Source organism: Dendrobates tinctorius, unplaced genomic scaffold, assembly GCF_039654945.1.
Source record: "Dendrobates tinctorius isolate UK_male_01 unplaced genomic scaffold, ASM3965494v1 ptg000063l, whole genome shotgun sequence".
Classification (NCBI taxonomy): domain Eukaryota; kingdom Metazoa; phylum Chordata; class Amphibia; order Anura; family Dendrobatidae; genus Dendrobates; species Dendrobates tinctorius.
This window is the reverse complement of record NW_027361731.1, coordinates 2,907,582-2,933,694: the sequence shown is the minus strand read 5'-3', so window position 1 is coordinate 2,933,694 and position 26,113 is coordinate 2,907,582.

Below are 26,113 nucleotides of genomic sequence, written 5' to 3'. Positions count from 1 at the left end.
AGGAGCGAACAGATTTCCTCCCAGAGTCGTCGGGTAACGATAAGGTCAGCGTGGCGGCGGTCAGCCATATTCCAGAGCGGCTCCCTTTCTCTGACGAGATTGATGAGGTGGTCCACATCGAGTCCTCCATCCTCACCGTCAGAGTCGGGAGCACGCTGTGAAGGCTGTTAAAGAAAAAGACAAAAATAACATAATTAGCCTCCACAAAAGAAATGAAATAAAAAGTGCAAAAAAACAAAGCAAAAATATTTATTCTTACACGCTGGTGACCGCCACGTTGCTGTCGCCGACGACCCTGGGAGGCACTGCGAGGACCTCTTGGCCGAGCACCAGATTGGGAAGACTAGAGAAGAAAACAAAAAATGTTATGTCTTTGGATGTAGGCATTTGTTTGCTGTGTGTGGTCTGCAGAACATTGTTTTCTATGTGTTGTGTGTAGTGTGATGTTGTGTTTCTGGGTTTGATGCAAAAAACTTACCAATTGTGAGCCCACTCCAAGTGTCTGTCCACCCCTTCCTTCTTCTTCTGGGAGCTCCTCTTCATCTTGTGAATCCTGTTTTGAAATAAAAGGCAATGAATAGACATATATTACAGAGATGATGGATTTTGGAAATAAAAACTTACCGTCAAACGCTGACGATGCGAGGGAGGGCTCCCAGAAGATGATGTGCTGTCTTCCTGGTGGCCACACTCCATGCCTGTGGGTGGTGTTCCAGCTGCTGCCATTGCTGCTGCTGCTGCATCTATTGGGCGGCTGTTGAATAAAGAGAAACAAAGGGCCAATGAATATCTTGATATTCAATAGCCCTAGTTTGGAGGAATGGGGGATTTGATAATTACCGTCTCTCATCTGCTGCTGGCTTCCCCTCCTCAGCATGTTCCATTTGCTGCTCCATTTGGGGTGGTGGTGGTGCTGATGGTGCTGCAGTGGTCTCCTGCCTTCTCCTGCTGCGCTTGGTTGCTTTCTTGGGTGGCATGTTGGGTGTGGCTGTGGGTCCCACTGTCTTGCTTTTATATATGTCTTGTGGGCAGAGCTACTGAGCATGCTCAGACCAAAAAAACCGGATCCGGCCACCGGATCCGGCTTTCGCCGGATCAGGCGCATTGCGGCGCTCATAGGCTTTCATTGTGTGAAATAGCCAGACGCGCCGGATCCGGCGTGTCCGGCTTTTTCGCCGGAGACAAAAAACATTACAGTAGCCGTTTTTTCCAGACGCCGGATCGCGACACATTGCCGGATCCGGCGAAAACCGGATGAAACGCATGGCCATCCGGCGCAAATGCAAGTCAAGGGGGGGGAAACCGGATCCGGCATTGCATTTCGCCGGATCCGGTTTCTGTCAAAAGCGCCGGATCGCGCCTGACGGCGAAAACCTGATATGTGAAAGAGGCCTAAATGTGCAATCACAAAAACACTAATAAGATGAAGCTTAATGCAAAGTATAAAGATTGTATAGAGCACAAAGCACTTTTTGCACTGGTTGCACATATGGAGCCTATTGACTATAATGAAAGAAATTGTCTGCACTGAATTGTCATTTCTTGTATTGTAAAATGATTGACAATTGAGGGATTGTTATATGGTCTATAAAAAGACACTTTTTTTACCACCCACTACTCGAGAAAGGCTCAGTTGAGCCGAAACATTGCCTTGATATGGCGGCTGAATAAAACTCACCTATCTCTATCTATCTATCTATCTATCTATCTATATAAAGCATTATACCCTATGAGGGGGCAGCATTATACCCTATGAGGGGGTGCATTATACCCTATGAGGGGGCAGCATTATACCCTATGAGGAGGCAGCATTATACCCTATGAGGGGGTGCATTATACCCTATGAGGGGGCAGCATTATACCCTATGAGTGGGTGCATTATACCCTATAAGTGGGGGCAGCATTATACCCTATGAGAGGGTGCATTATACCCTATAAGTGGGGGCAGCATACCCCCCTGAGAAAAGTATTCCAACAGTTGATCCCAGGCCCAATAGATGTCGAGTGAAGGAAAAACATTGGGGAAGGTGGTCGTTCCAGATGCTGTCAACTTCATTTTACCGCCAGGTCAGACGTTACTCACTCTGCCCATCCAAACCTGTACCCCTCTTGAAGGAGTGGAGGTCCAGACATACCCTGCTGTAATGGAACAACTACCTCCAGGACTCCTCATTGCATGGACTCTAGCCACTGTTCATGACGGTAATATGCCGGTACAATGTGTCAACCTAGGAGAGGACAATCTCACTCTCTCACCCAAAAGTGAAGTAGCCCAGTTAATAAGTATGCTAGAAGAGTTGATACTACCAGAGGCCATTCAATTGGCAGTGAAGCAGGGGGATCCCTGGACAGTGGCCATAACGGTGTCCCCTGAGCCACCACCTAATTCCCTTAAGGAAGGATGCTGAATCCTGGAGCAGATGCGGGATGAACTAACAGAACTCTCACCACAACAGGTACAGCGAGTGGAAGCGATGCTAGAGTGATACCAAGACGTTTCTGCTCACCACGATGATGAATTCGGCTGTACCACAGCCATCACTCATGAGATTCCAACGGGAAACGCCACACCCATCCGAGAACGGTACTGACAAATCTCACCACAAATGTACCAGGAGGGGAAATGATAATAGTCTTTATTTATATAGCACCAACATATTCCGCAGCGCTTTACAGTTTAACAGTGTCAAAACACAAGTCATAAGTAACAACGGTAACATTACAATAATTAAAACAAAATAAGACGACCCTGCTCGTGAGCGCTTACAATCTACAATGAGGTGGGGGAGATACAAAGTACAGGTGTGTATTTACAGTGATGTATTTACAATGATGGTCCAGCCATCTTGAGGGAGTGAGGAATGGATGGAGATAGTGAATGGGCTACACAATCACACTTACACATAAAATGACTTTGATTAGTGAATGTGATAGGCCGCTCTGAACAAATATGTTTTGAGGGAGCACCTGAAACTATGCAAATTGTGTATAGACCTAATTTCTTGGGGTAGAGCGTTCCAGAGGATTGGCGCAGCGTGGGAGAAGTCTTTGATTCGGGAGTGGGAGGTACGGATTAGTGCAGCGGTTAGTCGAAAGTCGTTTGCAGAGCACAGTGGACGGTTAGGCCGATAGACAAAAATGAGGGAGATGTAGGGGGTGCTGCACTGTGGAGAGCTTTGTGGGTGAGAACAAGTACTTTGAATTGGATCCTATAATGAATGGGCAGCCAATGTAAGGACTGGCGAAGACTGGATGTGCCCGAGTACCGATTAACCAGATGGATGACCCTGGCTGCTGCATTAAGTATGGACTGGAGAGGGGATAGTCGAGTAACGGGGAGGCCAATTAATAGAGCGTTGCAGTAGTCCAGGCGGGAGTGGATCAATGCTACAGTGAGGGTTTTTGCTGTTTCCATGGTGAGAAAAGGGCGGATTCTAGAGATGTTCTTTAGGTGTAAGCGATGTTGGCGCATATGCTGCAGAGTGGGGTCATCCAAGAGAGCCATAGGCCATGAGCTGCTCATTGTTTTATTGCAAAAGAAGGATGGGACCCTGCGTTTGTGTAGACTACTGGAAGCTGAGCGCCTGAACCGTGCAAGACTCCTACCCACTACCAAGAATTGAGGAGTCATACTGTCTGCTCTGGGAAAAGCGAAGAACTTCTCCTCATTGGATCTAGCCAGTGGATATTGGCAAGTATCCATGTCTGAGCATGACAGGGTGAAGACACCATTCATACTGCCTATGGGGGGTTGTTCTAATTCAATCGGATGCCTTTGATCCTTTCCAACGCACCCGTGATCTTTCAACGATTGATGGAGAGATGTTTGGGAGACTTGAACTTTGAAGCTACCCTCATCTATTTGGATGACATCATCATTTATGCAGCCACCTTTGAGGAGCACCTGCAACGGCTGGAGCAAGTGTTGAGTCAACTGCAAAAGCATGGCCTGAAAGTGAAGCCCCAGAAGTGTCACCTCTGCCACAAGCAGTTTGAATACCTGGGACAAGCAGTTTGAATACCTGGGACATGTTGTATCCGCCGAGGGAGTGAGACTGGCGCATGAGAAGATAGCAGCAGTGCAGGACTGGCCCATTTTGAAAACCGTGAAGGATGTCCGGACCTTTCTTGGACTTACTGGGTACTATCGATGGTTTGTGAAAAATGTCACTCATATTGCTAATCCGCTACTGGAGTTGTTGAAGGGAGTAGCGTGCTGTGCGAAGAATTGGACCATTCAGTGGGGAGAGAGCCAGGAAGCCGCTTTCCGAGCCATAAAGATGGCCCTGACTGAAGCACCTGTACTGGCCTATGCAGACTACTCTCAACCTTTCATCCTTCTCACCAATGGAAACCTACATTGACTAGGAGCTGTACTGTTATAGATGCAGGACGGAAAAGAGCGGGTGATTGCTTATGCGAGCCGGGCCCTCCACGACTCCGAACGAAATCCGGATAATTACAGCTCTTTCAAGCTGGAACTACTGGCATTAGTGTGGGCTACGTCCGAGAAGTTCGCTGAGTACATGTCCAGGTCTTGAAGTCTTGGTACGCATCGATAACAATCCTCTGGCCCACTTAGAAAATGTGGAGCTGGGGGCCCTAGAGCAGAGATGGGTGGCCATATGGCCAAGTTCCGATACAAGATCGCATATCAGGGAGGAGCTGATACCACACATGCCGATGCTCTATCCAGTGACTCATGAGCGAATTGGACGTAACTGGGATGAATAGCTGAAAGCTGAAGAGATCCCTGGATTCTGGAACCCCGCCAGGATGTTGGCAGCAACGCAGGGACAGATCAGGTAGGCACCCAGAGAACACTCACTGGGACAACCCCGTGATGACTGGGTGTTGCTTGAGCAAGAAGATAGGGACCTCGCTCAGTTGAGGCAATGGGTGGCTTTGAAGCAACTTCCCAGCCAAAGTGAGAGATGCTCTGTCCCTGGGAATACTGCAGATTCTCCAGCATTGGGAAAGGCTCCAACTGGAAGATGGCTTGTTATATCGGAAAGTGCAGTTGACACAAGAGTTGGGAGTCACCGGGCAAGTGGTGCTCCTCGAAAAGTTGATCAGTGAGGTGGCCACAGAAGCTCATGCGAGAGGGGCCCACTTCGGCCCGTAGAAGACATTTCAGTGGCTGCAGAAGTTGATCTACCATCCCCGGTTGAAGTCTGCAGTGGTTGAAGCTCGTCAGCGATGCAGGAGCTGTGAACTAGCTAAGCCTCTGGAACAGAGGGCCCCTACAAAGACCATCGTGACTTCTGCTCCTCTAGAGGCGTTAATGATCGACTATTTGACCATGGGTCTAGCTCACCTTGGGTATGAACACTGTCTGGTGATGACCGATCATTTTACTAAATTTGCTGTGGTGACTCTAAGGGCAGGCTGTGCCAGGTGGCAGGGAGGCAAATTTCCCCCAGACCACTCACCCAGCAGCTGTGCAGGGCCAGCCGCCTGATGGCCGCACACAGCAAACTGCGTGCGGCAGTGTCTGCTGTGCTGTACAGTACTGTGATGCGGCTGGCAGCAGGGTTTGTGTCTAGATCGGAGTTGATTTCTTGAGGTAATGATGTCACTGGAAGGGGCGGGGCCTCCTTCAGTCCAGTGAAGATCCAATAGCAGGAAGCTGTGTTTTGCCAAGGCTGCTGGAGAAGGAAGTGGGAAATGAAGGGCTCTACCATGGAGCCCTGTGAGGAGAGGACTGAGGGGCTGCAAATAGGAATGAGGATACAGGACTCATTGTGAGGACTCTGAGGATGTATTTTGGAAAGGGGTTGATGCTAAATGAGTGGGCCTGCAAAGGGAAGATTATGATGAGGTGCTGTGTGGGGAATGATGAGGGGCTTTGTGGGGAGAAAGGGGGTGATGAGGGGCTGTGTGTGCTGAGAAGAGATGATGAGGGGCTCTGGGGAGAAGGGTGAATGATGAGGGGCTGTATGGAGAATAGAGGGTTATGAGAGGCTGTGTGGGGAATGGGGGTGATGAGGGGAATGGGGGGTGATGAGGGGCTGTGTGGGGAGAAGGGAGGATGATGAGGGGCTGTAGGGGATGATGAGGGGTTGTGTGGGGAATTGGGGATGAGAGGCTGTGTGAGGAATTGGGGGGATGATGAGGGGCTGTGTGGGGAATGGGGGGTGATGAGAGGCTGTGTGGGGAATTATGAGAGGCTGTGTGAGGAATTGGGGGGATGATGAGGGGCTGTGTGGGGAATGGGGGGTGATGAGGGGCTGTGTGGGGGATGGGGTGATGATGAGGGGCTGTGTGGGGAATTTGTGTGAAGGGGGGAAGATGAGGAGCTGTGTGACGAATGGTGGGTTATATACACAGTGGGGAAAAACGTAATTAGTCAGCCACCAATTGTACAAGTTCTCCCACTTAAAAAGATGAGAGAGGCCTGTAATTGACATCAAAGGTAGACCACAAGTATAAGAGTCAAAATGAGAAAACAAATCCAGAAAATCACCTTGTCTGATTTGTCAAGATTTATTTTGTAAATTATGGTGGAGAATAAGTATTTGGTCATTAACAAAAGTTCATCTCAATATTTTGTTATATATCCTTTGTTGGCAATGACAGAGGTCAAATGAATTCTGTAAGTCTTCACAAGGTTGGCACACACTGTTGGTGGTATGTTGGCAGGGCCGGACTGTGACAAAAAAGCAGCCCTGCCACACAAACCCCACCAGCCCACAAACTATAACACTCCTCACCCCGATCAGTGAATTTTGCTATACTTTGTCATGCCCCTCACTCTCCTAAAAGGAGATATTTGAAGAGCCACATGTGAATGGCGCCACAGTGCGTATGATCGATCACAGCTGCATTTACATGGTGCTCTACAGAACTCCGATTTTCAGGATCATGGAAGTCCCAGCAGTCGGATCTCCAGCAATTGGAATGTTATCCCCTATCCAGAGGAGAGGGGATTACTTGGGATAATCCATTTAAACAGCTTTTCCAATATTTTATTTTTATTTGGCCATAGTAATATTGAAAATACTAAACCAACATTGACCCTTCCAAAGTCCAATGTCGCCTCTTCGACAACAGGACAGGAGAAGTGGTATTGTGCAGTGTATACATGGCTGGCTCCAGGTTTCTGTGGACCCCGGGTGAAAGTCTCAGTGGGCCTCTTTAACACGTACCACAATTCATAATACACAGATACAGCAAAGAAATATAGATAAACAATGCCAAAGATTTCACTTCTTACATTACATGAGTGATAACTATTGTACATTCTACAAGAGGTCATAAATCTGACAGTATAGTCCTCCATACAGTATTCTGGGCACCACATAACCCCCCATACAGAATAATGAACCCCATATATTGCGCCATACAGTATAATGAGCCCCATATATTGCTCCATACTGAATAATGAGCCCCATATATTGTTCCATACAGTATTATGGGCACCACATAGCCCTCCACACATTATAATGAACCCCATATATTGCTCCATACAGTATAATGAGCCCCATATATTGCTCCATACAGAATAACTCCATATATTGCTCCATACAGTATTATAGGCACCACATAGTCATCCATACAGTATTGTGGGCACCACATAGCCCCCACACATTATAATGAGCCCCATATATTACTCCATACAGTATAATGAGCCCCATATATTTCTCCATACAGAATAATGAGCCCCATATACAGTTGTGGCCAAAAGTATTGACACCCCTGCAATTCTGTCAGATAATACTCAGTTTCTTCCTGAAAATGATTGCAAACACAAATTATTTGGTATTATTATCTTCATTTAATTTGCCTTAAATGAAAAAACACAAAAAGAATTTGTCACGCTCGTGCCTTGGCTGAATGGCGTGAACCGGGGGGTTGTGGCCCCACTGAGCCACAAACCAGACTACCCTGGAAGGGGCGTGACTACGACAGTTACCTCGGTCTTCACTGGAGCCTCTGATGATGAGGTCAGGCTTGTGCGGCAGATAGCTGTCGGGTGCCACTCCAGGGTGGTGTCTGGCTGCGGCTGCTGGTCCCACTCAGGGACAAGTCACTTTGACAGGCTAGACAGGCAGGCAGGTAGACACGACAGGCACGGCTGAGACACAGGGCAGGCGGGCACAGCTTGGAGACACAGGACAGGCGGGCACGGCTTGGAGACACAGGACAGGCGGGCACGGCTTGGAGACACAGGACAGGCAGGCACGGCTTGGAGACACAGGACAGATTGGCGTGGTATGAGAAGGAGCTGGTAGGGACCTGTTCACACAGCAGGTGTAGGCAGGAGGTAGTGGTGTATGCTGGAACAGGATCTGGACCTGTTCACACAGGAGGTGCAGGTATGGATATAGGCAGGAAGGAGTGGAATATGAAGGAACAGGTTTGGACCTGTTCACACAGGTGGTGCAGGTAGGCAGAGCCGCAGGAGTGCGGAGCAGGCTGAGTGGCTAGGGAGCCGAGCAGACAGATCGGCTAGAGTGCAGATGCACAGATAAAACTGCGAGGGTGCAGATGTACAGATAAAGCTGCGAGTGTGCAGATGCACAGATAAAGCTGCGAGGGTGCAGATGCACAGATAAAGCTGCGAGGGTGCAGATGCACAGACAGGGAGGACACAAGGAAAGACACGGCAGAGAAGGAACCACAAACAAGGAGTCTGACAGACAGATTTAAGACTGAGTTCAGACAGAGACACCGGGACAAAGACACAGGGACCAGGATATTCTGCCTCCTGGCAGGCGGACAGAGAACAGACAAGGCACTGGGAGCAAGACCCGAGGGCCAGGATATTCTGCCTCCTGGCAGCCGGACAAGGTACAAAGCGAGACAAAGAGTATTCCTACAGAGAAGGAGATACACAGAACAGGGCCTGGCTTCCTCAGCAGCAAGATACTAACTGAGTATAGACATTGCACAGGCAATGTTTCAGTGGGAGTGATGAAACTAAATAGTCAAGGGCTCCAGGTGATTGGTCAGGGACAGATTACACAGGTGCACCCTGACTGCATAAGAACCAGAGAGTTCAGGTGCCGCCCCCCTATACACACAGTCTGGAAACATGGAGAGCAGAGGCACAGAGCTGGCAACAGACAGAATTCACAGCATGGCTTGAAGCAGAAAGTAAGTTGGTGTGCGGGGGATGGGAGGCCATGTAGTGATGCCAGCAGGGTTGTTACAGTACCCCCCCTTTACGGCCCCTCTTCCTCAAGCCTGCCAGAATGACCTGAAGAAGGAGTATGGAACCACACAGTCCAGGCTGACAGGGCATCCTTCTGGTGAGACGAAGTAGGTGTGCCATCCGGAATCACCGAGTGCCAAGTTTCTTGCTGCCCAACAGCCTCCAACACAGAGGGTACAAGGACTTCTTCCTCCTGATTGGCAGAAGGCAGGGACTTGGAAGCCTCAGACTTGACCCCTACATCAGCCGGTCAGCTGGAAACAGAAGAGACCTTCACTGAGTCCAACTTCAGCCCGATATCCCAAGAAAATTGGACCTCCTCTTTAGGAACAAGAGGAAGCATCTCTGCCCAGGTATCTTCACCAACTAGCCAAATGGAAGCTGGAGGCATACATACAGGGAGCCACTTCAGCCTGTTACCCTGAAAAAACTGGTCCTCCTCTTCCAGGTTGGTGAGAAATGGAGATACGTGGGTCACTGTTCCAACCTCTTCACCCACCTGCCAAATGGAAGCTGGAGGCATGCATACAGGATCCATCTTCTGCCCATGGCCTAAAGAAAAATTTTCAAGCGACAGGGATGCTTCTGGGAACTGGTCACAGGAGGTGTGTGGAGAGGGCGCCACTGCTTCCTTTTCTTCAGTGACATCAGCACACCATGACCCAATAGCCAGCAGAACAGATGGGGAAGGTAACACTGTAGCCTGACCTTGTAACATTGGAACTAGATACCTTTGGTGACTAGGTAGCTCCAAGTGCGGCACCACACTGGGTCTTCGGACCGGAATGGGCAGTAGAGTATCCGGCTCAGAAGGACCGATGGGCAAACTGGTCAGCAAGTGAAAAATAAACTTTTCCAAATATAATGCTCCGATTTGGAGCTGTAGTTGTCCCTTCGACACTCGACTGTTCATAAGTAGGGCACGACCATCACCAAACACCGTCACCGGATTCTGGAGCTGTGGAACAGGAACCCTACACAGACTCCGTCTGGCTTGCACCTTTAACACATCTGCAGGGCTGAAGCTCCCACAAGTCACACGAACAGTCACCGATCTTAGTGAGGAGGAGGGACTCTTACCAAGGGCAGCCTCTCCCACTGACCCAAGGTTTTGGAGCTTGCGCTCCCTCGGACTGAAGCCGTCCGGGTGTTCCACACAACCGCAGCAATACTGTATGCCCATCTTACGACTGGTTTCAGGCTGCTGCTTTGCCAGCCCACTCTTAACAGTCTTCTTGGGTTCAACTCGAGTCGCTGCTTTAACAGGTGGAGGAACTAGAGGGTTTCGGACAGCAGTCGCGGTCTGACAAGGCGGTTTCTTCACTGGTTTCGCCCGTCTGGCGCGCCTCTCAGATCTGGAAATGGAAGACTTGGCAGACGTAGCTGGACTGGGTACTTCAAAGGCTTTACGGAAGGCCACTAGGAAGGCCTCTAGGTCCGTGATGATAGGATCCCCTACTTCCCAGAGGGGACAGATCCACATCAAAGCTTCTCCTGCTAAGTAGGACATTATATATCCCACTTTGACCCAATCAGAGGGGAAACAGGCTGAATTCCACTCAATATACCGCAGGCACTGCTCCAGGAACCCTTGGCACTCCTTAGGATCTCCATAGAACCTTGGAGGATCTTCAGGATCAAGCCTCTCATAAACCAGGAGCTGGTTGTAGATGGCATTGGAGACAATGATGGGTTCAGAAGTCTCAACACTCGGAACCACACAGGGCGGAACAAATTCTCCCAGATGCTCATACTGGCAGAGAGAAAGTCCCTCATGCTCTGCAAGCAGAAGGACATGTGACTCAGCGGGGACCATGGCTTGTGCAAACTGTCACGCTCGCGCCTTGGCTGAATGGTGCGAACCGGGGGGTTGTGGCCCCACTGTGCCACAACCCAGACTACCCTGGAAGGGGCGTGACTACGACAGCTACCTCGGTCTTCACTGGAGCCTCTGATGGTGAGGTCAGGCTTGTGCGGCAGATAGCTGTCGGGTGCCACTCCAGAGTGGTGTCTGGCTGTGGCTACTGGTCCCACTCGGGGACAAGTCACTTTGACAGAGGCTAGACAGGCAGGCAGGTAGACACGACAGGCTCGGCTGAGACACAGGGCAGGCGGGCACGGCTTGGAGACACAGGACAGGCGGGCACGGCTTGGAGGCACAGGACAGGCGGGCACGGCTTGGAGGCACAGGACAGGCAGGCACGGCTTGGAGACACAGGACAGGCGGGCACGGCTTGGAGACACAGGACAGGCGGGCATGGCTTGGAGACACAGGACAGGCGGGCACGGCTTGGAGACACAGGACAGGCGGGCACGGCATGGAGACACAGGACAGGCGGGCACGGCTTGGAGACACAGGACAGATTGACGTGGTATGAGAAGGAGCAGGTAGGGACCTGTTCACACAGCAGGTGTAGGCAGGAGGGAGTGGTGTATGCTGGAACAGGATCTGGACCTGTTCACACAGGAGGTGCAGGTATGGATATAGGCAGGAAGGAGTGGAATATGAAGGCACAGGTTTGGACCTGTTCACACAGGAGGTGCAGGTAGGCAGAGCCGCAGGAGTGCGGAGCAGGCAGAGCCGCAGGAGTGCGGAGCAGGCTGAGTGGCTAGGGAGCCATGCAGACAGAGCGGCTAGAGTGCAGATGCACAGATAAAGCTGCGAGGGTGCAGATGCACAGACAAAGCTGCGAGGGTGCAGATGCACAGACAAAGCTGCGAGGGTGCAGATGCACAGACAAAGCTGCGAGGGTGCAGATGCACAGACAAAGCTGCGAGGGTGCAGATGCACAGACAGAGCTGCGAGGGTGCAGATGCACAGATAGAGCTGCGAGGGTGCAGATGCACAGATAGAGCTGCGAGGGTGCAGATGCACAGATAGAGCTGCGAGGGTGCAGATGCACAGATAGAGCTGCGAGGGTGCAGATGCACAGATAAAGCTGCGAGGATGCAGATGCACAGATAGAGCTGCGAGGGTGCAGATGCACAGATAGAGCTGCGAGGGTGCAGATGCACAGATAAAGCTGCGAGGGTGCAGATGCACAGACAGGGAGGACACAAGGAAAGACATGGCAGAGAAGGAACCACAAACAAGGAGTCTGACAGACAGAGGTAAGACTGAGTTCAGACAGAGACACCGGGACAAAGACACAGGGACCAGGATATTCTGCCTCCTGGCAGGCGGACAGAGAACAGACAAGGCACTGGGAGCAAGGTACAAAGCGAGACAGAGTATTCCTACAGAGAAGGAGATACACAGAACAGGGCCTGGCTTCCTCCGCAGCAAGATACTAACTGAGTATAGACATTGCACAGGCAATGTTTCAGTTGGAGTGATGAAACTAAATAGTCAAGGGCTCCAGGTGATTGGTCAGGGACAGATTACACAGGTGCACCCTGACTGCATAAGAACCAGAGAGTTCAGGCGCCGCCCCGCTATACACACAGTCTGGAAACATGGAGAGCAGAGGCACAGAGCTGGCAACAGACAGAATTCACAGCATGGCTTGAAGCAGAAAGTAAGTTGGTGTGCGGGGGATGGGAGGCCATGTAGTGATGCCAGCAGGGTTGTTACATAATTGTCCTAAAGCCAAATTGGATACCACACACCAAACATAAAAAAGAGGGTGGACAAAAGTATTGGCACTGTTCGAAAAATCATGTGATGCTTTTCTAATTTGTGTAATTAACATCACCTGTAACTTACCTGTGGCACCTAACAGGTGTTGGCAATAACTAAATCACACTTGCAGCCAGTTGACATGGATTAAAGTTGACTCAACCTCTGTCCTGTGTCCTTGTGTGTACCACATTGAGCATGGAGAAAAGAAAGAAGACCAAAGAATTGTCTGAGGACTTGAGAAACCAAATTGTGAGGAAGCATGAGCAATCTCAAGGCTACAAGTCCATCTCCAAAGACCTGAATGTTCCTGTGTCTACCGTGCGCAGTGTCATCAAGAAGTTTAAAGCCTATGGCACTGTGGCTAACCTCCCTAGATGTGGACGGAAAAGAAAAATTGACAAGAAATTTCAACGCAAGATTGTGCAGATGTTGGATAAAAGCCTCGACTAACATCCAAACAAGTTCAAGCTGCCCTGCAGTCCGAGGGTACAACAGTGTCAACCCATACTATCAGTCGGCGTTTGAATGAAAAGGGACTGTATGGTAGGAGACCCAGGAAGACCCCACTTCTTACCCCGAGACATAAAAAAGCCAGGCTGGAGTTTGCCACAACTTACCTGAAAAAGCCTAAAACGTTTTGGAAGAATGTTCTCCAGTCAGATGAGACAAAAGTAGAGCTTTTTGGGCAAAGGCATCAACATAGAGTTTACAGGAGAAAAAAAGAGGCATTCAAAGAAAAGAACACGGTCCCTACAGTCAAACATGGCAGAGGTTCCCTGATGTTTTGGGGTTGCTTTGTTGCCTCTGGCACTGGACTGCTTGACCGTGTGCATGACATTATGAAGTCAGAAGACTACCAACAAATTTTGCAGCACAATGTAGGGCCCAGAGTGAGAAAGCTTGGTCTCCCTCAGAGGTCATGGGTCTTCCAGCAGGACAATGACCCAAAACACACTTCAAAAAGCACTAGAAAATGGTTTGAGAGAAAGCACTGGAGACTTCTAAGGTGGCCAGCAATGAGTCCAGACCTGAATCCCATAGAACACCTATGAAGAGATCTAAAAATGGCAGTTTGGAGAAGGCACCCTTCAAATATCAGGGACCTGGAGCAGTTTGCCAAAGAAGAATGGTCTAAAATTCCAGCAGAGCATTGTAAGAAACTCATTGATGGTTACCAGAAGCGGTTGGTCGCAGTTATTTTGGCTAAAGATTGTGCAACCAGGTATTAGGCTGAGGGTGCCAATACTTTTGTCTGGCCCATTTTTGGAGTTTTGTGTGAAATGATCAATGTTTTGCTTTTTGCTTCATTCTTTTTTGTTTTTTGCATTTAAGACAAATTAAATGAAGATAATACCAAAGAATGTGTTTGCAAACATTTTCAGGAAGAAACTGAGTATTATCTGACAGAATTGCAGGGGTGTCAATACTTTTGGCCACAACTGTATTGCCCCATACAGAATAATGAGCCCCATATATTGCTCCATACAATATTATGGGCACCACATAGTCATCTATACAGTATTGTGGGCACCACATAGCCCCCATACATTATAATGAACCCCATATATTGCTCCATACAGTATAATGAGCCCCATATATTGCTCCATACTGAATAATGAGCCCCATATTTTGCTCCATACAATATTATGGGCACCACATAGTCATCTATACAGTATTGTGGGCACCACATAGCCCCCATACAGTATAATGAACCCCATATATTGCTCCATACAGAATAATAAGCCCCATATATTGCTCCATACAGTATTATGGGCAACACATAGTGCTCCATACAGAACATGCCCCATATATTGCTACATACAGAATAATGAGCCCCATATATTGCCCCATACAGTATAATGAGCCCCATATATTTCTCCATGCAGTTTTATGGGTACCACATAGCCCTCCAAACAGAATAATGAGGCCCATATATTTCTCCATACAGAATAATAAGCCCCATATATTGCTCCATACAGTATTATGGGCACCACATAGTCCTCCATACAGTATTTTTGGCACCATATAGCTCTCCATACAGAATATCATACCCCATATATTGCTCCACACAGTATTTTGAGTACCATATAGTGCTCCATACAGTATAATGAGCCCCATATATTGCTCCATATAGTATAATGAGCACCATATAATGCTCCATACTGAATTATCCTCATATATTGCTCCATGCAGTATAATGAGCCCCATATAATGCTACAAACAGTATAATGAGCCCCATATAATGCTCCAAACAGTATAATGTGCCCTATATAATACTCCATACAGTTAAAATGAGCCCTATATATTGCTCCAAACAGAATGGGCCCTATATTAGTCTCCATATGAGGCTCCATATATACTGGGCCCCATATGATGCTCCAGTATATAATGGGCCCCATATGATGCTCCAAGGTATGATAGGTCCCATATATTGCTCAAAACATTAAAAACAAAAACTGAAATCCTCACCTCTCCTTGCTGGCCGCTGCTCTGCTCTGAACTCCTAAACTTCGGCGTCTTCCGGCTCTCTGCACTGTGACTGTTCAGGCAGAGAGAGCACAGACGTGACGTCATTGTACCCTCTGACCTGAAACATCACAGTCAGAAGACGCCGCAGCGGAGGAGCGGAAAGAGGTAAGTATCACAAGTGTCGGGGCCCTGAGCAAGCGGGGAGGGGTGGACTCTTTATTAGCCCATGTGGCAACATTTCAGTTCCACAGCAGAGAAAGGTTATGTTATGGATCTGAAACGTTGCCACATGGGTTAATAAAGAGTCCGCCACTTTTTTCAAAACCTATCGGAGGATAGGAGAAGTATATACAGCTCCACAATATATACTGTGTTAAGGAATATTGAGTGGAGCTGTGTATATAATATATAGTGTGGAGATGTGCTAGTGTATATAGTGTGGATTCCACACTATATACACAGCAACGTACTATATAAACATCTGTACATTCTATAGTATATACACACAACTCTACATTATACACTATATTAAGACAGCATTATACTATATTATGTTGCATATATCATATAGGTGAGTGCTGTATACACATTATATAGGTGATACTGTGACTGGTGTGTATAGGTGCAGTATCACCTATGTAACATATCTACAGCAGTATCACCCATATATTGTATTTATAAGTCACAGTATCCCCCATATAATGTATATAGACTGCTATATATACATTATATAGGTGATACTGAGTATACACAGATTTAGCAGCCAGCATCACCTATATAATGTATATACAGTATACAGGTGATAGTGCAAGTGCTGTACATACATAAAACAAAGTTTCCATATTGGGACTCACCCAGGTCCCTGAGATGGGGAGGATGAACAGCTGAGGTGCGTCCATCATTGGGCATGCACAGTAGTGGGTATCTGGTTTGGACAGTAAGTAGAGCAGGAAACAAAAAAAGAGGGATATACAGCACTGGCGGGGACAGGCATCACCGGGGAGACACAGAAATCACAGGAGGGCACATAGCTGAAGGGCACAGAGATCACGGAGGGGCACATAGCTGGAGGGGACAGAGATCACAGGGGCACAGAGATCACAAGGGAGCACAAATATCACAGTGGTGCACATAGCTGGGGCCACAGATCACAGCGGGGCACATAGCTGGGGCCACAGAGATCACGGGGGGGGCACATAGCTGGGGCCAGAGAGATCATGGGGGGCACATAGCTGGTGCCATAGAGGTCATGGGGGGCACATAGCTGGAGCCACAGAGATCACGAGGGGGCACATAGCTGGCACCAGAGGGATCACGGGGGGGCACATAGCTGGAGCCAGAGAGATCACAGAGGGGCACATAGCTGGAGCCACAGAGATCACAAGGTGGCATGTAGCTGGAAACAGAGAAATCACAGGGGGGCATGTAACTGGGGCCACAGAGATCACAGGGGGGCATGTAGCTGGGGCCACAGAGATCACAGGGGGCATGTAGCTGGAGCCACAGAGATCACAGGGGGCACGTAGCTGGAGCCACAGAGATCACGGGTGGCACATGGCTGGAGTCACAGAGATCACGGGAGGGCACATAGCTGGAGCCAGAGAGATCACAGGGGGGCACGTAGCTGGAGACAGAGAGATCACAAAGGGCATGTAACTGGGGCCACAGAGAGATCACAGGGGGTCATGTAGCTGGGGCCACAAAGATCACAGGGGGGCACATAGCTGGAGCCACAGAGATCACAGGGGGGACACATAGCTGGAGCCAGAGAGATCACAGAGGGGCACATAGCTGGAGCCACAGAGATCAGAGGGGGGCATGTAGCTGGAGACAGAGAGATCACAGGTAGGCATGTAACGGGCCACAGAGATCACAGGGGGGCATGTAGCTGGGGCCACAGAGATCACAGGGGGCATGTAGCTGGAGCCACAAAGATCACAGGGGGGCACATAGCTGGAGTCACAGAGATCATGGGGGGCACATGGCTGGAACCACAGAGATCATGGGGGGCACATAGCTGGGGCCAGAGAGATCAGAGGGGGCACATAGCTGGGGCCATAGAGGTCACAGGGGGCATATAGCTGGGGACATAGAGGTCACAGGGGGCACATAGCTGGAGCCACAGAGATCACAGGGGGCACATAGCTGGAGCCACAGAGATCACAGGGGGTCACATAGCTGGGGTCACAGAGATCACAGGGTGGCACATAGCTGGGACCATAGAGGTCACAGGGGGCACACAGCTGGGGCCATAGAGGTCACAGGGGGGCACATAGCTGGAACCACAGAGATCACAGGGGGTTACATAGCTTTGGTCACAGAGATCACAGGGGGTCATATAGCTGGGCCAGAGAGATCACGGGGGGGCACATAGCTGGAGCCAGAGAGATCACAGGGGGGCATGTAGCTGGGGCCAGAGAGATCACAGGGGGTGGGGGGGCACATGGCTGGAACCACAGAGATCACGGGTGGCACATAGCTGGGGCCACAGAGATCACAGGGGGGCACATAGCTTGGGCCATAGAGGTCACAGGGGGGCACATAGCTGGGGCCATAGAGGTCACAGGGGGGCACATAGCTGGAACCACAGAGATCACAGGGGGTCACATAGCTGGGGTCACAGAGATCACAGGGGTCACATAGCTGGGGCCAGAGAGATCACGGGGGGGCACATAGCTGGAGCCAGAGAGATCACAGGGGGGCATGTAGCTGGAGCCAGAGAGATCACAGGGGAACATGTAGCTGGGGCCAGAGAGATCACAGGGGGTGGGGGGCACATGGCTGGAACCACAGAGATCACGGGGGGCACATAGCTGGGGCCAGAGATCACAGGGGGTCACATAGCTGGGGTCACAGAGCTCACAGGGGGTCACATAGCTGGGGTCTCACAGAGATCACAGGGGGACACATAGCTGGGGCCATAGATGTCACAGGGGGCACATAGCTGGGGCCATAGAGGTCACAGGGTGGCACATATCTGGAGCCACAGAGATCACAGGGGGGTCACATAGATGGGGTCACAGAGATCACAGGGGGTCACATAGCTGGGGCCCCAGAGGTCACAGGTGGGCACATAGCTGGTGCCAGAGATCACATGGGGGGCACATAACTGGAGGGCACAGAAATCACAGGGGGAACAGAGATCATGGGGGGACATATAGCTATGGGGCACAGATTACAGGGGGTGGGGCTCATAGCTGGGGCCATAGAGATTACAGGGGGGTCACATATCTGGGGCCATAGAGGTCGCGGGGGGCATATAGCTGGGAGGCACATAGTTGGGGGGCCACAGAGATAACAGGGGGCCATATATATCACATGGGGGCACTTAGCTGAGGGGCACAGATCTCCAGCAGACAGTCACAGAGCTGCCAGCACAGAGATCCCTCTGGCAGCAGCAGCTCCTCTAGTTCCGGGACAGTAGCAACTAGAATGGAGTTGATTGTATGAGGTAATGATGTCATTGGAAGGGGCAGGACTAGTGCTGTCTAGATTGGAGTGGCTGAAATGACGAGGATCACAAAAAATCAACTCCAATCAAGACGGCGCTAGTCCCGCCCCTTCCGGTGACATCATTACCTCATACAATCCACTCCATTCTAGTTGCAACCCTCGTGCTGGCAGATTTAAAGGGCCGGCGGACAGAAAAACGGGCAGTAGTCGGATCAGCGGGCATCACCGGCTCACGGCCCACTACGATGGAAAACATTGCGGCCCAGCGGGAAAATGCCTGGTAGGTTACATTGCCAATCCGGGCCTGTATATTGGCCCATTCCTCCATGCAGATCTCATCTAGAGCAGTGATGTTTTGGGCCTGTCACTGGGCAACACGGACTTTCAAATCCCTCCAAAGGTTTTCTATGGGGTTGAGATCTGGAGACTGGTTAGGCACTCCAGGACCTTCAAATGCTTCTTACTAAGCCACTCCTTCATTGCCCTGGTGGTGTGCTTGGGATCATTATCATGCTGAGAGACCCATCCACGTTTCATCTTCAATGCCCTTGCTGATGGTAGGAGGTTTGGACTCAAAATCTCACGATACATGGCCCCATTTATTCTTTCATGTACACGGATCAGTCGTCCTGGTCCCTTTGCAGAGAAACAGCCTCAAAGCATGATGTTGCCATCCCCATGCTTCACAGTAGGTATGGTGATGTTCTTTGGATGCAACTCAGCATTCTGTCTCCTCCAAACACGACAAGTTTGGTTTCTACATAACAATTTTACTTTGGTTTCATCAGACCATATGACATTCTCAGAATACTCATCTAGATAATCCAAATGCTCTCTAGCAAACTTCAGATGGACCCGGACATGTATTGACTTATGCAGGGGGACACGTTTTGCACTGAAGGATCTGATTCCCTGGCGGTGTAGTGTGTTACTGATGGTAATCTTTGTTACGGTGGTCCCAGCTCTATGCAGGTCATTCACTAGGTCCCCCCGTGTGGTTCTGGGATTTTTGCTCACCGTTCTTGTGATCATTTTGACCCTACGGGATGAGATCTTGCGTGGAGCCCCAGATCGAGGGAGATTGTCAGTGGTCTTGTATGTCTTCCATTTTCTTATGTCTTCCCAGCCTGGAGCTGGGCTACAATTTTGCTTTGGTGTCCTTCGACAGCTCTTTGGTCTTCACCATAGTGGAAATTGGAGTGTGACTGTTTGAGGTTGTGGACAGGTGTCTTTTATACTGATAATAAGTTCAAACAGATGCCATTACTACAGGTAATGAATGGAGGACAGAGGAGCCTCTTAAAGAAGAAGTTACAGGTCTGTGATAGCCAGAAATCTTGCATGTTTTTTGGTGACCAAATTCTTATTTTCCACCAAAATTTTCAAAATAAGGCTATGTGCACATGTTGCGTTTTCGCAGCGATTTTCCGCTGCAGAATCGCTGCAAAAACGCAAAAAAACACATCCCATGCAATCCTATGGGATTCCGCATTGCTGTGCTAATGCTGCGGATTTTTCCGCTGTGGAATCACATAGTGGAAAAATCCGCAGCATGCTCATTCTTTTTGCGGAATCATGGCGATTCCGCACCCATAGGATTGCATTGAAACGCTCATTTTACGCATGTGGCTATGCCCACCATGGATAAAGTGGGCGCTCAATGTGCAGATGGTACCCAGGGTCTGGAGGAGAGGAGACTCTCCTTTATGCCCTAAGTACCATAATCCTGTAAAAAAATAGAATAAAAATAAAAAATAGTAATATACTCACTTTAAGATGGCCCCCGGAGTCCTTCCCGCCTCTCACCACGCTCCCGGCATCTTGCGGTCCCAGTAACGCTTTGCGCGAATGGCCTGAGATGATGTCGCACTCTTGTGAGAGTAGCGTCATCTCAGGTCCTTCGTGCTAAGCATCACTGGGACCAGAAGTTGCCAGGAGCATGGTGAGGAGATCGGGGGCCCGTCGGAAGGTGAGAATAACAATATTTTTTATTTTTTTTACTATTTTTAACATTCTATCTTTTACTGTTGATGCTTGACAAGTGTGACCAACCTGTCAATCACATTCCAAGCGATGCTTGAAATCGCTTGGAATGCGGAGGCATTCCGCAAGTGAAAAACGCTTGTTTTTCGCGGGAAAAAAGCATGCGAATTCGCATGCGTTTTACCCGCGGCGGGAGTTGTGCACATAGCCTAAATCTTGCTAAATTAGATAAGGTGATTTTCTTGATTTGATTTCTCAATATCTCCTACAATCCCTGCTTGCTGTCATCTGCTGCAACATTTCCTTCAATGGTACAATCTCTGCTACAATCCCTGCTTGCTGTCTTCTGCTGCAACATTTCCTTTCATGGTATATAACAGTGCCTGCTGAATGTTTGCTAAATTCATTTGTTGCATTGTACTCAATACTTACTGCTGTATATCCATGTTGGGGCCAGTAGAGATGTTATCAGGTGCAAGGTGTTACCAGCATATGGATGTAGCCAGGCCCTGTGCCTTTGATTGTCTAACCTCCCCTGGAGTGCTAGCCAATTGCTAATTTATCCCAAATTAGTTCCCACAATCCCTCTCACCTGATCCTGTACTCAGTTCTATATATTTAGTAGCATCCCAAGGGGTGCATGCGTGTGGGGTCTGGCACGTATTTCTGCAGCATAGTTATCACTGCAGCAAAAGTATCTTGAAGCTGCAGTTATTTCAACGGCAGTTAGTCACGGCAGGAGTCAGGACCCCACACTATGTACCTGTCTCTTTTGGGTATGTCTGCTAAGCACTTCTTATTACTTGGATATAGCTTTAAAATATCTAATGTCTTCCACAGGTCTCCATTAAAACCTACGGGGACAGTTAGAGAAGATCCCTCATCCGTGGTTCCACTAGTATTGGTAGACGGTCAACTGGAGTACGAGGTAGGGTGCATCATTGATTCATGTTGGGTGCGCCGGAGACTTCAGTATCTTATTCATTGGAAGGGATATTCCATTGAGGATCGGTCATGGGTTCCGGCCAGTTTGGTGTACGTAGACTGACTGGTGCAGGCTTTTCATGCCAGATACCCTGAGAGGCCTGGAGGTCCAGTGGCCCCCCGTTAAGGGGGGATACTGTCATGGTCAGGACATGGTTATTGTTCTGCTCTCTCAGGGTTAAACCTTTGCTGGTCTACCTTTGGATCTGGGAGGGGTATTTATACTCACTTCAGACTAGGATCCCTGTCAGCTATACTTTCGGTTTAGTCTGTGTGTCTGACCCCTTGAGTGTGTGTGTACGGTTGCTTCAGTTAACTTGCTATCCGTGCAGGACACTACTTGTTTGATATCTTGGTTTTCTGACTCCTGGCTTCCCCCCTGAAAATCCTCGGTCTTCCCCCTTTGGCACCTCGTGATTTCTTGGTTTTGATCTCAGCTGGTTGGACTACTCTCCTGTGTTTAGCGCCTCCTCTGTACCCCGGTGTCTGGCTCCGCCCCCAACCACCTCCTACTCTGTCACATGGTTAAGGTCCTGTTTGTTCCTGGTGTGCTTCCTGACCTTCTGCTCTCAGTTCCCTGGCTGCAGTGTGCAGCATTCTCTGCAGCAGTTACCCTGTCACATGGTTCAGGTCCTGTTTGTACCTGATGAGTTCTCCACTGCTCTGCTCCTGACTGCGGCGTGCATTCATCTCTGCAGCAGCTATACCCGGGAGTCGTGACATTATGGGACACTTTCATTTTTTGAGGAGGGAGTAATCCTAATAATGGCACAATTTTTTAAATATTGGGGTCAGTGCGCCACACCGCAAGTGCACGCAGAGTGGGGAGTTTTTCTAGGTTGGAAATAGATGGCGATGTCGCTGAAAATGTGTTTTTGTTGTAATCTATGCAGACAAGCTGTGGCTGGAGAAGTGGTAATGGAGGTCTGGGCCATAGGGAAAAGACTGGAAAAGTGAACCATCTGAATCAGAAAGAACGTCATATGTAAATTAAACTGTACTGTAATCACGTGTATGTTCTGTGGGACTGGTATCTACCAATATACGGTTACTGTAAGGTGGTAATATTGCTCTTTTTAGTAGTGTTTTTATTTAGTAACAGATTTATGTTTCAGTCATTATGTAGTAGAAGGTGTATGGTGGTGTCATTGGTCTTTGTATACTGTTTTGTTATGTAGAGGTAATGGTCATATTATTATGTATTCGCTGTGTGTAGTGGTGATGGTAGTGGACATTGTGTAACCGTGTTGTTTTGATCTTTTATAGTATTCATTTAATATTGCTCTTTTCATTGTGAGTGTTGTTGCATTGTGTGTCAGTGGTATACTGTAATTACATATGTATAGATGCTATTTTAAATGGCTATAGGGGGGTCATATGGGGAAACATGCTCTTTGGGGGCTTGGAGTCCTGATCTTTTAGGACCCTAGCAACGTCCCTGCCGTACTGTGTGTTTACATGTCTGTTTCTGGAGTTGTATATTTGAAGGTAAGCTCAGTTATGATACCATATCTAAGCAGTAAGCTTGGTTCTGGTACTGTATCGATGAAGTAATCTAGATTGTGGTACCATATGTATGCCGTAAGATTGGTATTGTTCCTGTATCTATGTAGTAGACTTAGTAAGCTTGGTTCTGCTCCCCTATCTCTGCAGTAAGCTCTGTTCTGCTCCATTATCTCTGTAATAAGCTCAGTCCTGCTCCCCTATCTCTGCAGTAAGCTCGGTTCTGCTCCCATATCTCTAGTAAACTCGATTCTGCTCCCATATCTCTGTAGTAAGCTCGGTTCTGCTCCCATATCTGTGTAGTAACCTTAGTTCTGCTCCCATATCTCTGTAGTAAGCTCTGTTCTGCTCCCATATCTCTGTAGTGACTTCAGTTCTGCTCTCATATCTCTGTTGTAACCTCTGTTTTGCTCCGTTATCTCTGTAGTAAGCTTGGTTCTGATCCCATATCTCTGTAGTAAGCTTGGTTCTGATCCCATATCTCTGTAGTAAGCTCATTTCTGATCCCATATCTCTGTAGTAGTAAGCTCAGTTTTGCTCCCATATTTCTGTAGTAAGCTCAGTTCTGCTCCCATATCTTTGTAGTAAGCTCGGTTCTGTTCTCATATCTCTGTAGTAAGCTTGGTTCTGCGTCATATCTCTGTAGCAAGCTCAGTTCTGCTCCTATATCTCTGTAGCAAGCTCAGTTCTGCTCCATATCTCTGTAGCAAGCTCAGTTCTGCTCCCATACCTCTTTAATAAGCTCGGTTCTGCACGCATATCTCTGTAGTAAGCTCTGTTCTCTCATATCTCTCTAGTAATGAAGACTCTATCTGAAGTAGTGACCGGGTCACGCATATAATGCCACACACGCCCTATGGAATCGGGTTTACAACATTTACTGTTTGTGATATTTTTGAATGTTTACATGAGCACTGTCACTTTATTAGTCTACAATTTAAAGGGAATCCATCACCCCTTTTTTGAGATATCATATAATGATATCATTCAATTGTGTGTCACATAAGGATTCTCTTACTACTTTTGCTTCCCCCTGACCCCGCACCTTTCATGCATAAATACCTTTTTTATATCGGTTCAGATGTATGTAAACTGCCACGGTCCGGTCCGCTGGGCAGGGCTTATTCCCCTCCCCCCCCTCCTTGTCTTGCTCTACACAAGAAGAAATGCATAGAGCAAGACAGGGAGGGGGGAGCAGGTGAATAAGCCCCGCCCAGCGGACCAGACCGTGGCAGTTTACATACATCTGAACCGATATAAAAAAGGTATTTATGCATGAAAAGTGCGGGGTCAGGGGGAAGCAAAAGTAGTAAGAGAATCCTTATGTGACACACAATTGAATGATATCATTATACGATATCTCAAAAAAGGGGTGACAGATTCCCTTTAATATTTATTCATGTGTGGATGGTAAACCCGTTCTATATATTTTTTTGTATCTGGGTTTATTGTGAATTGCTATCTACCACTCAATGGAGACCGTACACCTGAGTGTTAATTATAAAAGATGACATGGTATATACTTCTTCCATATGGCCTTCCACTTAAATTTATATGTAAATTATTTTACTAAACTATACTTTGGAACAGATTTAAACACGTTTTATATACTAACCCGATGATGTTTCTCTGCATAATCTCTTCTTTTTTCACGTTTTGTTGAAATAAAGATATTGTATTTGGTGGTTGGAGTGCTGAGGAGGGAGGATGTGTGAGCTCTGAGCTCCTGCAATTTCAGTCATCAGAAGAGACAAAAAGGCTTGTCTGTGGAAAAATTTTATGGGAATTTATCCTGCTTGCCAGAGGGATAATTTTGATGCCAGAATTGAGAGATTTGGACAAGATTTGATGAATTTACAGTCCCTTGAGAATAACAGAAAGACTGCGCAAGGTAAATCTCAGCCCTTATATAATTAAAGCCATAGCTGAAGTGTGGGAATCTACAGGGTAATAGTGAGTCCCTGATTAAACCAGCCTTGGGAATTACCTCATCTTTGGTTCTCGTCACAACGCTGAGAGGGTGGTGCTCTCCTATTGCGGCTAGTCCAGACATTGAAGTGGTAAGAGCTGTGAAAGGTGAGGCTTGAGACGTCATTGCGGACTGCTGGGAGGAGAATCGCGTCATTGCTCCGGTGTCGGCTGACCTTTACCTCCTGCCTTTCCGTTGCATACCTTGTACCGGAGCCTGTCTGAAACAGCTGGTGTGACTCCATCACGGAAAGGGAGAGAACTTAGAGCAGCTGTCAGCGCGGCGGTGAGAGGAGAGGGAGAGCGGGAGCTGAGGATATTATTGTGGTCTGCTTGGAGGATGAGAGCACCTTTTCTCTGAAACAGACTTCACTCCCCCACATGTCCGATGAAACCCTGGTGCCGGTGCCTACCTGTTGGGGATTATTAGCAACGGTTGGGCGAAACTCCGTGGTGGGTAAAGCGGGAACTCACAAATATCAAGGGTTCTCAGGAAGAATAACAGCTGAGATCTTGAACCCCATAAGGTTAACAGTATCTCACTTATATCCTATATTATTGTTTTAAGGTAAGCTGGTCTGTGCCAGGTCCACAACAAAGTGTAGTGGGCAGGTATTAATAATACCACAGTGTATTATTACGCTGAAGAAGCTTATCAGGGGTATTTTGGTTCTGCTAACAAGGAGGGAACTTTAGTTCGGTTTAGTCCTATTCCTGGATTTTTCTATACTTTGTTAAGATTAACCCCTTCCTGACATCCGACGTACTATCCCGTCCACGGGACCCGGGCCCGTATGACCGTGGACGGGATAGTACGTCTACCGCGATCAGCGGCTCCCACGTGGTGAGCGCCGCTGATCGCGGCCGGGTGTCAGCTGATTATCACAGCTGACACCCGGCACAATGTGTCAGGGGCGGTCACGGACCGCCCCCGACACGTTAACCCCTTGCACACCGCGATCAAACATGATCGC